This window comes from Engraulis encrasicolus, chromosome 4, assembly GCF_034702125.1.
Source record: "Engraulis encrasicolus isolate BLACKSEA-1 chromosome 4, IST_EnEncr_1.0, whole genome shotgun sequence".
NCBI lineage: Eukaryota > Metazoa > Chordata > Actinopteri > Clupeiformes > Engraulidae > Engraulis > Engraulis encrasicolus.
In genome coordinates, this window is record NC_085860.1 from 12271813 (window position 1) to 12286590 (window position 14778).

A 14778-nucleotide genomic window follows, 5' to 3' on the forward strand; every position below is an offset into this window, starting at 1 on the left:
ATGGACCTCCAAGAGCCGGTGACACGCATAAAGAAACTGCACCACCACTGGAGATCGCTGTGATCTGCAGCACCTTCCCCCACCTGCACCATGAGGGCCTCCTCCCATTCACACAGTGAGTGCGTTACAATATGCGACCTTGCTTCCTCCACTTGTTTCCTCGTACCAGGAAGTAATATGTCACGATGACATCACTGACAACAGCATTGTATTTCAATATCTTGCAAAAGCTCAATTGTAAAGTCTTTTTCTCATTTGCAATTGGGATGGTGAATGAAAAACAGTCCCTCAAAAGTTGTTGTGGCTAGGCTGACTGCTGGGAAACTTTATTGTTTTCTCCACAGAGGAGGGGCCAGGAGTCGAGGCGAGGCCACAAGCACAAGTGGAGGGAGCAAGGTCGCATATTGTAACGCACTCAGTGAGTTCAGTCAGTAGAGCCCATTTGTCACAATTGTGGGGCTAGGTTCATCTTTTTGGACGCTTCATTGGGTATGGGACACAAGCTCAGGCTTGATAACCCTCTAGCTACCCCCCTTTGATAACGTTGTGAAATGTCAAAAGGCTGAAACATCCCCAGTTGAACGGTACACTACTGGCAATGTGTCAAGTAATGGACAGCTACAACTCCCATGCCACTCTCAACATCAAGGCAACTTGTGTGGTTTTTTTTAGCATACTATGGCACAATGGGAAGTTTTCCATCTCATCTTTTGTTTCATTTATTTATTTAAAAGAAAAATGCAGGCATTATTTTAAAGAAATATAGTCAAGTTTTTTTTGTCACACAAAGGGTTCTAGTATGACTGTCTTTCACTGTCTCTTATTGTATGTCCTTACTTTTTATATTAAACTGTCATCGTAAATCTTGACTGTGTCTTGTAGATCGTGCTTGAGGTACTACAAAACCAGGCCTTATGATTAGGAACACGTCTTTCAGATGGAAATCAGACCTGTCATGATCAGCAGCTTCTACCAAAAGTAAGTTTACCTAATTTTCATCATTCTCAGTCATGACTGACTCATGGCTCATATAATAGTCTCACAAACGTATGTTTTAAAATGTCCTTATGTTCAGAAGAGTTCAGGTTCAATACCCATGTGTTTTAGATGGTGTTCAGGTGTTGGCTACAGTACTGAGCAGTGTACCGCAGTCCGTGACGCCACACAAAGAGAGAATGGTTCCTGCCCACAGGGCCTGTCAAGACATTGGGTTCCCTGTGCGATGGTTCCATACACACACTACTATGGCTGTCTATTTATGCAAATTGTTAAATTGTTCAGTCAAAGAAGCTAAATTGCAATCATGACCTGGACTCTTCACAGATAGAAACCTGTAGCATCATAATATACTGTGCACGTTGGGTTTTCATATTTGTCTTGCAGTTGTAATTGTGGTAACGTTTCATTATTAAAGCCTTTATTTTGTGTGTGTGTGTGTGGGTGTGTGTGTGTTTGGGTGGCCAGGGCTTGTGAGGGATGTGGACGTCCCTCCACCTCAGCAGCCAGCCTCTGGTGAATCATGTGACCTTACACTTCAGGTGAGCCCACAGCTTCATCCACATACAATCGGGGCTATAGAAGCTTGTGTCAGGGTTTTCTACCAGCGTTCAGTTATATTGGCTGCCTTGAAAAGAAACACTTCCCACTTGGCCTAGGCACCCTAAGAAGATTAACATTTTGTATTGCAAATGTAATTTCTGTTTGAGTTCACTTTTAACAAAACTGTTATGCTGTTTATTTTAGGGGGCTGTTAATAACCTGTTTGTTTTCCGATCATATTTCATATAACATAGCCTTTCCAATGACCGTGACATGTCCTTGATGTCAGCTCAGTTGTTATATTGTACATTTCCATATACAACCAGTCATGACAGTTCAGATTTTAGGTCAGGGAAGTCATGGAAAAGTCAAAGAATTTATCATCAACTTAGGAATGGGAACCCTGAATGTGAGCTTTGTATTATCCTCCACGGTTCAACTGTGGCATTGTGGTTAGGGAGTTGGTCTTTCAATCTGGGGGTTATACGGTAGGTTTGAATCCCACCTGACCTCTACCTACACCTTAATCCATGACTGAAGTGGGATAGGTGGACAGTGGGATATTAAATGATGCACTATATAATTTCTGTGTAAGTATAAAGCATACTACACCTAATATAATAATAATTACACGACTATACATTAATTTACATTTTTGGTGCTGTTTTCACGCAACTCTTATGGTGTAAGTAACACAGCCATCCGTTGGGTGGAAGATCCAGGTGCAAATCCTGGCAAGAGTGTCATACAATGCAGCACAAAAATGTATATATTTATTTATATAGTTTTTGAAAAGAAAATACAGTTGAAAACTTGAGTAGAAGGACGTATAAGCTGTCATATTAGTCTGTATGTAAACAGAAAATAAATTCTCTCTTTTCCTCTCTTTTCCCCTTTTACCCCTCTCTTCCCCTTCTTTCCCCCACCGAGGCAGTCCATTATGCCCCATCTTTGGCCGAGTGGTTAGAGAGTTGGTCTTTCAATCTAGGGGTTGCCGGTTCGAATCCCCCCTGACCTCATCCTACACCTCCATCCGTGGCTGAAGTGTCCTTGAGCAAGGCACAAGCAGCTCGCAGCTGAAACGGCTTGCAACAACATCAACGGAAAGAGCTTTCAAAGAGTTAATGTAGAATTAAGTCACGACAGATATTATGTTAGTAAACCTCACTCTCAAAGTCTCATATAGTATTGGTAGCACTGAGCGTTGACTGGCAAGTTGCGGGTTTGAGCCCCGAGTGGCAAAATATGCAGGATGACGTTGATTACTGCCACTCTGCTGCTGTTGTACTGTTCATGTGTATATCGTCAGAATTATTCATGCCATGTTACATATGTTTTTTTTGTTGTTTTTTTTCAGGTGTAATTAGAGGAGCAATCCGACAGCAAGAAAGAGCTGCACCATGAATGGCCTGGCCCAAAGCCTATCCAGCTGCTGACAGCCTTGGCTGGACCCTGGACATGTCATTCATCTGCCACCCTCCCACTAGCAGTCTTTTGTTTGGTATTAGAATGTGGTATCTATTTTGTAATGATAGACTTGACATAGTGTTGTGGGAATATAGAAAGCACTTCTGTGAGTCCGGTGTTGCAAACATCTGTGTCCATTCCAGTGTGCGTGCGTGCGTGCGTGCGTGCGTGCGTGCGTGCGTGCGTGCGTGCGTGCGTGCGCACACACACACACATACACAGGTACACAGACGCACACCGCACTTTCTACCTGCACTAAACACACACACACACACACACACACACACACACACACACACACACACACACGCACGCACGCACACACGCACACAAAACACATACAAACACACACACACACACATACTGCTGCTGGTGTATTTAATAAAAACCTTTTTTTTTAATTATTTATTTCTTCAAATGCTACTATTACTATGTCAGAACGCTATAAAGGACTTTTAGAAAAAAGAACAACAAAATACCTCCTCTTAATGTATGTTCTCTACAAGTCTTCTGTTGTCCAGTCTTGCACTTTAAATGTCTGTATGAGCAATGTCTACGTCCATACTGTCTATGTCCATGTATGAGTACTGTCTATGTCTATACTGTCTATGTCCTTACCTAGATTAGTCTATGTCTGCATGGGAGAGCAAGAAACGCAATTTCAAATTCTTTGTATGACCAGTGCATGTAAAGAAATTGACAATAAACTTGACTTGACTTGACTTGACTTGTGTACTGTACAGTAATGTGGATGACTGCTTTTTCCTCTTGCAATAGAATTTGTGTATTTGTGTTTGCTGCTGGACACCATTATTTCCTTCTGTATTATTAAAGTTAATCTAATCTATTCTACCTTGAGTATTTCCCATTATTTGTCCCAATACATCAGAAAATTGTACATGATTTTATGTTAATTAAGCACTTAATTTGTGTAATTTTCATCATGATGGAAGGGTCACAGTGGCCCACATTTTTGTATTTTCCTTATTGTGAATAATATAAGGTTTACACACAAGTTATCATTTGAAATCATATATTTGTTTTGCATTTTGATATTTTTATATCACGTTTTTGGAACTAATGAAACAAGTTTGTGTTGACGCGCACAACTTTAACACTTAGCCTAATATATGTGTCTTTATGTTGTGCTCTGACAGTGTGCACCTTGGTCAAGGTTAATGAGCTTCGTAAGGCCAAACTCCAGGATGGTCAAATTAAGCATAAGTGTATGGGAGCAAACAAAACATCATTAAATGTACTGAAAACACTGAGAAGAAAAAGATATGCACATTCATGAATAATGCTTGGATAGGACCTATACATATATAATATGAGAAAATCAAAAAAGGGTGGATGGTAACTACAATGTATTTATGGAAATTCAAAATGGCGGACATGGAGAAGATCCTTCTTTTCGTGTGTGAACAGTGCAGTTTTCCCAAGTCATAATGAACACTTGAATTTGATGGTGGTGGTATATATTGGTGGAAAAGGTAACATTTGTTAAAGGGCACCATGAATTCTGGAAATAAACTGCTACAAATATTACACTGCACCTTTTTTAAGAAGTGTAATCTACTTGCAATTTATGTACTGTAGGCTCTGTAGAACTCACCTAGTTATGCATTTAGTTTTACCTCCAGTCCCTGGCATCAATCAAGCAGCCAGAGATTTCATACTTTTCGGGGCAATTTATGTTGTCTCCGACGGCAAAATCTATTCCACGTGCCCATTTTTGCTTTCAATAACTGGGTGAACTAATAGGCCTACCACAGCCAGGGGTGGGGAGCCTATGTCTCTTGTTTTATTCAGCCCCCCGGCATAATTTTGATGTTGAGCAGCTTCACATGAAATCTGACATATTTTGTAAAGGAATCTTAGAAATTCCATTTGAAATACAATTTAACTATGGGGACCAAGAGAAGGTGTGGTCTGTGTAAAGGTGCCTTCCATATACGCCTGAAGTTCAGGGGGAAATCCTAGTTTGTATTCATAGTACGGCCCTTGCAGGACTTTTACAGCCCTTGAAGCAATTTGAAGTGGCCCTTTGAATGAAATAGGTTCCCCACCCCTTCCATAGGCTATCCAGCCTATGGGATTTGTGAGCCTTAGGGTTAGGGTTAGCATCTCTAACTTTCTTTCATCATAGGATGACAAGATTTGGTATGCGACATCAATGTGTCACACAAAACATGGGATAGGAGTCTAATTGTTGATTACTCATTGTTTAACTCAATAGCGCCCCCTAGAAATTCATTTTTTCCATCTTTTAGCGCCACCTACTGGCAACACACAACAACCTGGCAATACCAAATGTGGCATGTGACATCTTTGTATCTCACATAATAAGAATGTTAAGTCAAATTACAGCTTTCATAGTCACAGGCTCCATAGCGCCCCCTACAATTTCATGCATTTTCTCCATTTTTTACAACTTTGGCCACACCCCCTTGGAATACAGAAGTACATACAGACTTCAGATTGGATATGTTACTTATTTAAGTCACATTGAACATATGAGTACAGTCAAAATGCAGCCAACACATTTGCAGACTCAGTAGCGCCCCCTAGAAATTCAATTTTTTCGCATTTTTTCACATCTTTGGCCCCTCCTACTGGGAACACCTAATGAGGTAGACGCCTGAAATTTGGTATGTTAGATCTATGTATCACACAGAACAGCAAAGTGAAGAAAAATTACAACTTCTATGTTCACAGACTCTATAGCGCCCCCTTGAAATTCCACGTTTCTGAACTTTGGCCACGCCTCCCAGCAACATACAAGCACGTAGAGGCCTAATATTTTACAGACAAGTTTGTCACTATAGACTCTATCAAAATATGTGCCATATGTTGACATTCCATGAAAAAAATGGCATTTTGCATTCCAAGCCCAAAATGGCTCGGCAGCTCTTTCACTGGTAGTTTTTTAGGATGTCTTTGGACTCAGCATTGAAAAAGCATAGAAAATTGATACAATATATACAATTTTTTTAGATTGCACATTTCTGCATCAATATAACTCAAAATATTGATGTTTTGATATTTTTTGCACAATTTATCGACTGTTAACCATTAAAAGTCATAACTGTAGCAGGAAAAAATGACGTTTTGCAAGCAATTCTGTTGCCCCACAGTGGCTAATGTAAGTCAAATGCCTGAAAATGGTTTGATTTAAGCACAGCACACATGAATCTGTCAATTCAAGTACTTATGTGGATGTATGAGTGGATTTTTAGTGATTTGTGTACTTACAAGTCTAAAAAGTCATAGTAGTTTGCTGCCAAAATTATGTATTTCCAATCATCTCTGCTGCTCCACAGTGGTCACACTGATTCCAATGACTGGGAATTGTTTTATTTTAGCCCAGTACACATAAATGTATCAATTTATGTACAAATGTGGATGTTTAAATGGATTTTGAATGATTTATTAACTTATAAGTGCAAGAAGTCATGCAAAAATGATGTATTTCCAAACTTCTCGGCTGCCCTTCAGTGACTACATTGAATGAAATGTCTGAAAACTGTTCTAATTCAGCACAGCATACCTAAACTTGTCAATTCTAGTAAAAATGCTCATGTTTAAGTTAGTTTTCAATGATGTATTTACTTATATGTATCAAAAGGCATAGCCCTTCACTGATGCATTCAAAATGATGCATTTCCCAACCATCCCTTTAAATGTCTGAATTTTTTTTAATTCAGCACAGCACACATCGACTTGTGAATTGAAGTACATATGTGGATATTTAAGTGGGATTTCATATAATGTATTGACTTGTAAGTACTAAGTAATGGTTGTTTGCTGCCAACATTTTTTCCAAGAATCTCTGCTTGGAAATAGGTTCATATTAGCACAGCACACACCCACCAATTAATTTCACTAGAATAGGGATGTTTAACTCGATTGTGAGAGAAGGTTAGTGGGCATAGCAAAACAAATAAGTGAGAAAAACTTGCCAAAATGTGTCATATTTCACATCAAAATACTGATTAGTCATTGATTTCAGAGTGGCACACATCTATTATGCCTAACTGCACAACTCAAAATAAACATTTCCAAGTAGGTTTTGAGTTATCTGGGGAGTGAATATAATCAGTAGCAAAAGCAGTCTGCAGGCTTCAGTGGGCCTAAAGTAATTTTACTTCTGTAGCCTGCCTGTTGGATGCCAAAGGGGTATTTTAGGTACATTTTAGGTCTCTTCTGCCAGAGTCAACTCACAGTTTACTTCAGTCTAAATAGGCCTATGCTTGTTTTGAGAGATTGAAGGCATGTAAAATTACACAAAAAATATGTGTGAAATATGACCTACAAATAGGAAAACACACAAAAATAAACCCTGAAGAAGGCTCTGCGCCACTATGCATGGGTCCCTGATCATGTTTTTAACTTAAAATAGCCATGTTTGAATAAAAGCTTTTTATATTCTTCGGACAAGAAGAGTTCCTTGAACCCTAAAGACTAGCTCAATCGGCCAATAGCATGGTTTTAATCGCGTGATCCGGCCCTTGTGACGTGTGCTAAACAAGGATTGATCAGACCAACAGCCTATCGGGCCCATGCCCAGGGTCAAAATGGCAATGGCCCAGAAGTCCAAGTTTCTACAGTCCTATTTCCATTCCTATAGTGCCTTTAATTGCATTTTATCTGTTGTCTGGCTCAGGGGCTTATGAAGTCATATTCCCTGGTGCTGAACTACCACACATGTCATTTAGGAGGATGCGGTCACTGAGAGACCGACTTGTGCACACTTCAGACAGCAAAATGTGTTTGGGCAGGATCCGGGCCAGATGTTGGCTAGTGTTTGGGCAGGATCGGCAAAACAGATCTGGCCCAGTGACTTGTTTACAACTACCCAGCACTGGGCCGGATTTGGATTATGGATGAAGAATGGATGAGGGCCACAACTGGCCTAGATCAGCTAGATAACCTACTACAACACATGGAAAAACATTTGGCCCGGATCTGTGCCTGATCCATATTATACATTTGGGGCTCATCTGGCCCTGATCCGTTTCCTATCTGGGGCTCATTTGGCCTTGATCCGTTTCCTATCTGGGGCTCATTTGGGGCTCATTTGGCCTTGATCCGTTTCCTATCTGGGGCTCATTTGGCCCTGATCCGTTTCCTATCTGGGGCTCATTTGGCCTGAATGCCCTCTGGGAGGCTGTAGAACCCCCATTGGGAAACACTGCAGTACAAAGAAGGCCTATATGAAATTGGGGACCAATTTAACCCAGAAAAGTGTGATCAAAATGTGTGATCAATATCACGGCAACATCTGCATACACTTAGAAGTCAAGTTTCATATGTAATCAGTGTAGAAAAAGTAATAAAAGTTCCGGGATAGAAGTGAAAATAATCAATTTATTGAGATAGTCTCCTCTCCTTCACAAGGACACAAGGACACAAGGACTACCTCCTCTCCTGGTGCCTCTTCTCCTGTTAGGTACATGCATGTCTTAGTGTTTGGGATTATCTTAGTGAACAATATTGAAGAAATCGAACATGGTTTTCATACTATTTTGAGCATGGTCCAGCATGTTTTTTTTTTGTTTTTTTTTTACTGTGGTTCAACTATGGTTTAACTATAAAATTAACCATGGTTTAACTCTGAAAACTAACCATGGCTTTACCACGGTTTATAATTATTCCTTAAATTACACTTAGCTGCTGCTTTCTTTATCCAGCGCAGTGAGCGCACATACTGGTGAAAGTCCTTGTTCAAAGGCACTTCAGCCACGGATGGAGGTGTAGGGAGAGGTGAGGGTGTGGTTCGAACCGGCAACTCCCTATGATCTTTAGTCCATCTCCCTAACCACCAAGGCTGCGAACAAGTTTTCATGTTTTTTGGATAACCATGAAACACAATTAACTATATTTTCCCCCCCATAGTCACAAATAATGCTAAAAAAAATAGAAACCAACAAAAAAACATGAAAACCATGAATAATCATGATCCATGGTTAGTCAGGGCCACGGTTTCCATGGTTACCCCAAAAAACCATGGCTGGTTCAGAGTACTTAGAAAAACCATGACATGTCATGAGAAAACCACTACAGTAAAACCATGGTCAATTTTCGTATGGGTTAACACCATGAGTGCTGGCGATTACGCCTCGGACTGATACAGACGTTCCATCATATCCTAACAGAACTGGGCTAAAAAGACAGTAGGCCTGGGACCAGCTTTAGCAGACAAAGATGGGGCATAATGGACTGCCTCTGTGGGGGAAAGAAGGGGAAGAGAGGGGGAAAAGGGGGAAAGAGAGAAAAGAGAGGAAAAGAGAGAATTTATTTTCTGTTTACATACAGACTAATATGACAGCTTATACGTCCTTCTACTCAAGTTTTCAACTGTATTTTATTTTCAAAAACTATATAAATAAATATATACATTTTTGTGCTGCATTGTATGACACTCTTGCCAGGATTTGCACCTGGATCTTCCACCCAACGGATGGCTGTGTTACTTACACCATAAGAGTTGCGTGAAAACAGCACCAAAAATGTAAATGAATGTATAGTCGTGTAATTATTACTATATTAGGTGTAGTATGCTTTATACTTACACAGAAATTATATAGTGTATCATTTAATATCCCACTGTCCACCTATCCCACTTCAGTCATGGATTAAGGTGTAGGTAGAGGTCAGGTGGGATTCAAACCTACCGTATAACCCCCAGATTGAAAGACCAACTAATCGTTTCCCAACCTATCATAACACTGACCACTTGTCTCGCAACAAAAACAATATCCCTTCAGAATCTGAACATTGGCAAGTTTCACTTCAAGGGCCAAGTAGACAAGTAGATGCTTCCCAATATAAAAGCAGCAATACCAGTGTCAACAAGCAAGCCAGCCTCAAGCAAAAAATGGAATTTGTCCTGAAAACAAGGCGATTTTCCTCAAGTCTTCATCTGAAAAAGAAATGGGGTAGGGGCAACAAGCAAAAAAGAGTAGTAGTTCATCACTGAGCAGCACAGTTGGGATGATATATGCACAAAATTTAGGCAACAATTAGCAAAAATGTAGGATGTGGAGGTTGCGTCTATTCGACAACGTGCTTCTCAGTCAGATTATCTGTCACATTTACATCATAAAATACTGTAATTTACCTTTCATGCATAGGAATGTTGCTGTTCATCAATGAATCTGACTGACTAGTGCAAACATTTCATAACCATATTTACATATTTGCCTGTTTGCAGACATAATCTGTCTTTACTGAAAGTTTTGAAGATACTACAATGGTCATCAATTTTAGGCAATTTATTATTTATTTATTTATTTACAACTCTACTAACTACTCTGACCACAATCCTATAAAGTGCAACTTAAGTACTACAGCACTGTCAGGTGAAATAAAAAATTGCGCTTGATGCTCATTGTCATACCCAATGGCAAAGTTTACCTAAAGAATATTATTCATTATTAGAATATAAACAGTTGGTATGTTTAGATGTAGAAATATAGCAATTACTACTTATCTGTTGTATCTGGGGATGATACTGTCATTCATTGCGAATAGGACAAAACCGCTCTATTGCTCTAACTGAAAAATGAGAAACATGTTGCATTAGGCACTTACCCTGGCACATACACACTCACAACTACAAGATAACTTAAAGCGGCACTATGTAGGATTAAAAGGTTAATTAATAACTGTCCCGAGTCAGCCGGTGCTCATAGACTCAATAGTAAGTGAATGATGACTCTCGCGACCACTTTTACAGTCCGCTGATAGAGAACCCCGAATGTAACTTGACAGAGAGACCCGGTCGAGTGTAGTGGGAAACACTTCTCATACGAAATAAAAAACGCTTACAGATACATATCCACATTTGTTCTACCAACTGCTGGCATTCTGTGATGAAAACATCACAGCAAGCTTAGTTAAACATCATTTTTTCATGACTGTGTAGATTTTGGGACAGGTGTGCCATGGGCACCCGGCAAACTATGCGATCCTACATTGTGCCTCTTTAAAAGAAATTAATAAAAATAAGCCAGAAGCATCATGCTGGAATTTAGACCAATCGTGTCAAAATAAAGGTCCAACCGAAATCTTGTGATAAGGCAAAGTAGACATTCGGTTGGTTACCACCAAGCCATGTCACAGTTTACCATAAAATAAACTGAAGTTGAGACTTGTCTTTGATGCCCGAAAGATGTATTATTACAATGTTTGTGACATCAAATATTGCTGCCTGGTCAAATGATCAAATTTAAAAAGATACGGAAGGGGTATGCGTTGGAATGGAAACATTTGAGGGCATCGTAGGTGTCATTGTAATGTCACAGCGGATTGGAAAAGTAACAATGTTCTACTTGCGGAGAGATGTTACAGTGAATCTAAAGTGACAAACCTCATTGCCATCAGCATTGGGCATTAATAGTGCAACAGGCAGTTATCGAGAAATAATCACATCCAAATGTTGAGAAAGCGCATTTTAAGTGAATGGATGTTCTTGCAACTTTGTATAGGGCTGTATAATAATTACTTGTACATTCATCATCAAATTTCCAAGCTAAATGGACTGTAACTATGGAAGAGCTGCACCTATTGAGGTATGAGAGTAAAAGCATTCTGAAGCATTCCAGAATTCCTAAAACTACAGCTCACAAGACCTCACAAAATATGGCATATTGTAATATTTTGATCGAGTGGTGTGAGTTACTTTACTTAGTTAACTTTTTTGTGGTGGATATACTGTATATTTGAGCAGTTTTTTTGTGGTGGGTATACTGTATATACGTGTATATATATATATACTAATTCTAAATATTGAATTCATCAATTTTAGGTGTGTATACATTTTCAGGTGGGTATACTGCATATACCTGTGTTCTATGTAGACTGTACCACTGTTTTGACCCTACCCACTTCCAATTCCTTTTCATCTCTCTCAAACCAATTGAAACCCAGGTGTTGATCCCTGAGTCCTGGAGTAATTCTTGTTGGTTCATGTTGGTTGGTCCCTTCTGGAAGGCAGTGGCAATGATAAAATGGCTATAGACAAAACAACCACACAGCCAAGTCAACATTACACTTACTGTGGTTGGCAGCATGCATTTCTATGGTCTTGGTTATGTAGGCACACTTCATCTGAAAATTACACCTGGAAATCTGCGAAATATGTGTATGTGTGATGTGAAATGTGTTCTACAGTATAACTGTTCAATGTAAGACAATAATATTATAGATGAGACTCTCTGGTGGACAGAAACACACATGCACCGCAAACTAACCGACAAATGAACACACAAGAAACTCAGACTATCCCATATTTCTCTTTGATACAGGCACCTAAATATTGTATTTTAAGAATGATGGATGGTCTATGTATTGTGATGTATGAAATGACAGGAGAGTCTACCTCCTTGATGAGATGGGGAGCAACTGGTGAAGTTGGCTGAAGGGATGGGGTCATCTAAGTCGATGCGCCGTGGTAATAGAGAGCAGTCGACAGAAGGATTTTAGACGTCTATCGTACAAGCTGAGGGAAGTAAATGAGTGAATGACATAGGACATTACAAACATTTTGAGACATGTTATTTTTACATAATCATGAATATCCCCCAAAACAATCATTTTGGTCGTTTTGATGGTTGATATGTTTTCTTGGTGCCTTTCTCCATCTAATGTAAGAATCAGACGTTTTGAAAATGTCAGTATTTTGTTATTATTCACAATTTACCTTGTGTCCCAACTTCTTTGGAGTTGGGGTTTGTATCTTTAATTGACTAATAGAGGATGAATGGTTCAAAACTAAGTGTAAGGAAGTATACCAAGACCCAAACCTTTTTTTAAACCTGCCTACTCCTCCTCCTCCTCCTCCTCCTCCGTTGAGCCTGGTGGGATTTAGGCTTCCCATGTAGACCTGTGAAGAAACCAAATTTGGCCGGATGACTACAGGACAAAAATCATTGTACAACACATACTGTGCTGTGTGCTTCACAAAAAACCCAGTAAATTGTAACAGGTTTGTGTTTGTGCATACTGGAGCCTCTGGCTTACTCCCTGGTCTCCTTCAGGACCTGATGGGTGGACTGCCACAGCCAGACACACACCTTCTGCTACTTCTGTTGCTGCTTCTGCTCCAGCTGCAGAGAAAGTAGCCGTGCAGAGGTAGGGGGAGAGAATGGTTAAAATGTAAGTGGAATCAAAATCTGAATGAAAACAGCTTTTAGTATGGGTAAAGAACACTACTGTTTACAAGGAATTAGTCTTGCTCACTGCTACATCGCACACAACACATGTCACCTTGGTTTCTTCCTTTTCTTTGCGTTTGTCCGTGACCAGACAAAGTTGCAGGTGTGGTGAAGAGTAGCGAGCTGACAAACAAAGTTCCCTCTTCAATAATATACTATTACAAGTTACAATTTAACTTGTAATAATTCATTATTGAAGCGGGAACCTTCAATGTTAGATGCACCTAAATGTCCAATGCTAAAATGGCAGTCCAATCAAGTCCCAAATTAAAACCCCAGTTTGTGCAAATAGAGTGCAAGCAACTAGAGGAGCAAACGAACACCCAGCAGCAGCCAGCGAGGGAAGCATCAGTAGAAGCAGCAAGCGAGTCAGCAGCAGAAGCAGTGAGCTTAGCACAACATACCCAGGTTACCGTCCCTTCCAGCAGTCGGTTCCTCCTCCTTACTTCACTGGCACTGGCCGATGCCTCCGATGTGGGAAAGACAGAGAAAGGGTCTCAGCAGTGGGAAGAGCCTTCACAGCCAGCAGAATGTTTAGTACGCTAACTATTTTCAAAAGTGTACTTGCGTTGCCTGGGTGTGGCTTAATCACGACCCAGATGGAGGATTGAGAGTGTTGCGTACACTGTGTGGAAACCACAATTCGATGGCGTTCCCTCTGTTCTGTTCCTCCTGCTCTGCTGTGACCTCTCTGCCGTGCTCTCTCTCCTCTGGCTGGTCACATCTGGTCTTCTCTCTGGATCCCTATTAAAGAAAGTAGCCACAACTACCCCCATAAGTAGCACATTGAGCCTACCAACATGTGTCTTAGAGTTTGCAATGGAATCGCTTTGGCATTATCCGATCCTTGGCACCGGCAAGTAATTTGTAAACACAGCACCCCAATTACAAGACACAGCAAACAAGCATTTCACAGCAGAAGTGAGTGCACCGCAAACCACTGAAAAATCGCAGCCAAGTCAGATCATTGTTTCCAATCAGTCCAATCAGCTGGTCACTGTGTCCCCCCCCAGGAAACAGCTGAGGGTAGTTGGTTATCAAATGGAAATTCACACGCAAAACAAAAATCAAAACAGAACGTGAAACCAAGCACTGCACACAACAGGGTAAACACAATAGGCCTACTAAAAAAATACACATGGTCACACATGTAATATCATGTAGTACACAATTCAACACACTACATATATACACAATACAACAATAAATAAAATGTAACAATACAAGACTGTTGTAGAACACAGACCGCAATGCACTGACACACAATGAGTACGGGAGCTTCCAGAGCTGGTGTGTGACTGTGGAAAATTGTATGTGTAGTTGTGATACTGCACAGTATACATGTTGAATTGTACTGTAGTAATTGGTCAGTTTACAAATTGTTCACTACTAGTGTGTATATCATTTAGTTATAGGTTAGGTTTTAGGCTTTAGGGTGGCAGGCTTATTACATTGTCTCATTACATTATATTGCCCCTTTCCCATTCAACTTTAGAAAACGATGACAACATGGTTTAAAGCTGTAAAATCAATCGGAGCTCTAGATCTAGTT

The 14778-nt window shown here is 40.1% G+C and overlaps 1 long non-coding RNA gene and 1 other non-coding gene across 2 annotated transcripts; one reads left to right on the forward strand and one right to left on the reverse strand.

Annotated features, from left to right (window-relative positions):
* Positions 1 to 1107: 1107 nt before the first annotated feature.
* On the forward strand, positions 1108 to 1237 carry LOC134448170 (small Cajal body-specific RNA 14). The gene has a single exon (XR_010034665.1). It is a non-coding gene; the product is annotated as a small Cajal body-specific RNA 14 (non-coding RNA).
* An 8643-nt stretch (positions 1238 to 9880) lies between these two features.
* Positions 9881 to 12474, reverse strand: LOC134446708 (uncharacterized). The gene is made up of 3 exons (XR_010034458.1): positions 12392 to 12474; positions 11856 to 12024; positions 9881 to 9931 (listed from the first exon to the last, which is right to left on the reverse strand). It is a non-coding gene; the product is annotated as an uncharacterized LOC134446708 (long non-coding RNA).
* Positions 12475 to 14778: the final 2304 nt, after the last annotated feature.